The sequence below is a fragment of the Phocoena phocoena genome, chromosome 8, assembly GCF_963924675.1.
Source record: "Phocoena phocoena chromosome 8, mPhoPho1.1, whole genome shotgun sequence".
Taxonomy (NCBI): domain Eukaryota; kingdom Metazoa; phylum Chordata; class Mammalia; order Artiodactyla; family Phocoenidae; genus Phocoena; species Phocoena phocoena.
The window spans coordinates 61,586,703-61,591,033 of NC_089226.1; the positions used below are offsets into that span (position 1 = coordinate 61,586,703).

Below are 4,331 nucleotides of genomic sequence, written 5' to 3' on the forward strand. Positions count from 1 at the left end.
TATAATTGGAAAAATGGTTATGTAACCAAGGCCTTGTCTGGAATGTCATATTTGAAAATGATGCTTATTTAATTGGGTATGACCAGTCACTGTCTTTTTTTCCCCTAAAACTATTTTAAATGTTTTTGCATTCAAACATTCACCCCCAGATTATGGAGTATGAACTAGCCATTTACACTTTTTCTTTTGTAAAATGGCAATGCTTTTTTAAAATAATATTGTCAATAGGTTGCTCGCTTCTGTTACTTCAGACACAAAATTCAAAATCAGCTTTTTTCCACCCTTGATTCCTTTGGATTGCTCCAACTTTCTTCCGTGTGCTTACATAGGAAACAAAATACTGTTATAAAAAATGCTTTTTTAAAATGCTTCAATTAGTCTGTTAATTATGAAGATTAGCTGTTCAAAGCAGTACTGTTGGGCTTCCCTGGTGGCGCAGTGGTTGAGGGTCCGCCTGCCGATGCAGGGGACACGGGTTTGTGCCCTGGTCCAGGAAGATCTCACATGCCGCGGAGCGCCTGGGCCCGTGAGCCATGGCCTCTGAGCCTGTGCGTCCGGAGCCTGTGCTCCGCAACAGGAGAGGCCACAACAGTGAGAGGCCCGCGTACCGCAAAAAAAAAAAAAAAAAAGAGCTGTACTGTTATTCTTGTCTCCTGGTATCCTTCATTACTGACACAAAGACCTAAGTCCCTTAACTGGTGCTTTTCTGTATCTGAACGGCTGCAGCACAGCCGAACAGCTTTTCTGGTGTGAGATCCTCTGCCAATTTATTTAGAAACTGTGCTATGTGAATAAAGTATACCTGAAGGAAAATGTATTCATATAACTGGAGGATTCCTGTCCCAGTTCTAAATAAAAATTCCTCCCCATCTCTGCAAAATACATCCCAGCCTGGACTGGCTGGATCAAGTAGAATAGTGACTTGTGATGCTATGTGAATATCCAGTCTAGCAAGTATATGCCAGTGTGAAAACGTAAGACTACTTGATATGGAGAAAATGTGTAAAGAGACTGCCCTCAAAGAATACTTCAGATGTTCCAAAATATTTCAACATCTTGCTGTAATCCACACAGAAAAAGTCCAGTTGTGATGGCTTATTCATGCGATTTCCAAATGCAATGAAGGCAACTGCCTCTTCCAAACTGAGAATGAGCAATGCCACAATGAAAGACACCCCCTGGACATAACCAACATCAGGTCTGTAACATGAATATGCTCCTGAGATACTGTATAAAACATCCTGATATGGACCATCCTTCTGAAAGATGTAGAGAGATGGAAAGGCATAGGATATATCCAGCTTAATTCCAGACCAGCATCTGGAGAATCATCATTCTGCACCAGCATTATAGAGAATTATATGTTTAGATAGAAGTTGTTGGGGCTTCCCTGGTGGCGCAGTGGTTGGGGGGTCCGTCTGCCGATGCAGGGGACACAGGTTCGTGCCCCGGTCCAGGAAGATCCCACATGCCGCGGAGCGTCTAGGTCTGTGAGCCATGGTCACTGAGCCTGTGCGTCCGGAGCCTGTGCTCCGCAACGGGAGAGGCCACAACAGTGAGAGGCCCACGTACCGCAAAAAAAAAAAAAAAAAAAAATTGTTTCACTGAAGCTTTCCCACCATTTCTTTCCTTTGGGGAGGAATACTGCATAAAGTTCAGGAGTGATATTTATTTAGTCCACTTGCTACAGCTAGACTCCAAGGTTTACCGTGAACACCAGGGGGCAATCCCTGCACCTCAATTCTCTAAGCTTTTTCCTACTATGAATTTCTTCCCTCGTCCAAATTACCATTGCATTTGCAATGTTTTCTTCTTAATTTTTTTTAATGTACTGCTTTAATTTCTCAATTTTAAGACTCAGCTCAAAGGTCTTGTGTTCTCGTCACTGATTTGGCAGGAAGATTTTCTTGGAGTAAGCAAAGATTTCTACAGGACACAAAAGCAATCGTCAATCATATGATGGCCCATACTCAAGAATCAGAAAGGTGGTAGAAGGTGGCTCAAATTCAAAATTCTTATGTCTTAAAGACTGAAACGGTGATTTATAGGTCCTCCCTGTTCATGCTTTTTTCCTGCTGAATGTTTTTTGGATTTTCTGAAGATTCTGTCTGGGAGGGACTTTATCAAATAATTTCCAACAAGGAACACTGTGGACAACTGGTCTGAGTTCCTTTTGTCCTTTTTGGAGAAGGTTTCAGACAACCAGGGGCAGGTAGAGGGGCTCTCTGGAAGAGGAGGGAGAGAATAACGCCCTCTGATTCCCATCTGCTTCAAGTTCATGGTCTTTGGTATCTGCAGCCGCCAGGCAGCTGCTTTGCGGAGGACAGGCTGCCCATACCAGCTGTGACCTCATCACCAGGCCCCTCCAGGTGGACATGACCACAGGAACAAGGGAAGAGGCTCCCTGCCCACCTGGGGAAGCGTGGCTGGTGCCTGACCAGTCACTTTTAGGGAACTAAGGTTGACTTTATTGAAACCGTGCTGACAAAACCCTCCTGGTACCTGGCTTACAGGGTCCAGCTGGTAAGGAAGCTCACTTCCATGACCGGCCAGGAGGCTACAGATGTTTTGAGGACTTTGAGAGGAGAGGACGTCACCCAAAGCGTATAAGTACTGCAGATGAAACCTGGTGGATCAAGTTTCTTGGGCGTGGCTACCTAGCCTCAGGATAGCAAATAATAGAGGATCTTAGAAGTCCAACCTGAGCTTCCTTATGGAAACCTCCAGCAGAGTAAACTTAAAGAAGGCCTTTATGCTAAACTAACATTCTTGCTGCACCTATGTGAATAATCAGGACAAATCTAATGAGGCCGCATTCATTTTGTGATCAGGAATCTTTGAAATTCTTTTTGATCAAAAGTAGGGAAACTGTAGGGGAAATTTTGTGCTTAAATGGAAAAATAAGTGTTTATTTTAAAGCAAACCTGGGTTGTCTGATTCTGATTCTGTAAACTGTAGATAACTGACAGGAATGCCAAATAATTCTTGTCTATAGACATGCAAACAAATTCTATATGGGGAGAAATAGTCAAAAGAACAATTTTGGCTCTATTTGTACATTCTTTTCCATATTCCTGACCTATAACTGTGTCTGTTATTGATAATATCCTTTGACCCAGTTGTATCACTTCACTTGTTTTCTATGAATGAGTTAAATAAAATCTTCAACTTGTGTTTATTCTTATATCTGTATGAGAGTCATGATTTCACCTGCTTTCGAAAATTATCTTTTAATGCCTGCTTGGAACTAAACCACCCTTTAATGGCTGATCACCTGTGCCCTGAGTCTTCGCCTCAGCCCCAGAGGGCCTTAGAGACTTTCAGACAGCAGCATCAAAGAGACTTTTGAGGCGGCCCAGTTTGGTGACCTTCCAAACAACATAGCACAGGAACTTCCTAGAGGCTTTATGGTGGCAGCCCTACAGTTTGAGGTGGCCTGAGACTTCTTGGCTGACATTGTCCTGGCTCCTCTTAAAGGCTGTGTACACCCCAAGAGTACACTTCAGGAGAAAAATACACATTTAAGACCCTCATAAACTAACTCTCACAGACAAGAGTGAGATAGTTGAAGCACTGCCACATGGGGTTTCAGAAGCTTGTTTAAAGCCATGTGAAGCTTCATGCTTGTGTCTAGATGGCAGGTAGACTGGGGGCGGGGGGCTCATATTTTCCTCAAGGAGGACACCACATGGTCAAGCAAGTCATGACCCAGGAGGGCACAGCCTGTGGTAAAATCGGTGTGTGAAGATGCAGGTGGTCTGAGCGGCTGCACAGATATCCTTTGCATTCTTCCAGCAAGCGATTTTCATGGTACCGTCTATGAACTGACCTGGGATGTATTAGCCATCTCTAAAGTTGGATGCACACATCTCAGGAACGATTACTCAGGACAGCCTTTCTTAATTTTCATGTTTGCGTATGTGTTTAATATATTAGTAGTGCATGCATATAATTTGCAAATACACATATACTGAGGTTGCACGTCCAACTTTTTTCTCATAGGATGTGCAATCGAGATTAGAAAATCGGATATATCATGTAAACATCTTGCTACTGCGTTTCCCAAGTAGACTCACCAAATTGGTATTGGGAGGGTTTGACCATCGTGCACATTTATCCCACAATTCATTCAGAAAAAGCACGCCAACCTTGCTGATTATTTTCCTGAGAATTTGTCCTCTGAAATTAAGGACTTTATTTTGCTCGTTTCTCTATTTCTAATACTTAGAAAGGCGATTGGAACATAGTAAATACTCAATATTTGTTTAATGAATTGTACAGTGGTTTAACTCAATATCCTATGTTTAACAATCATTCCTCCACTATATCGG

General features: G+C 42.7%; 1 pseudogene; it reads right to left on the minus strand.

Annotated features, from left to right (window-relative positions):
- Positions 1-691: 691 nt before the first annotated feature.
- On the minus strand, positions 692-4,104 carry LOC136126954 (TBC1 domain family member 12 pseudogene; annotated as a pseudogene).
- Positions 4,105-4,331: the final 227 nt, after the last annotated feature.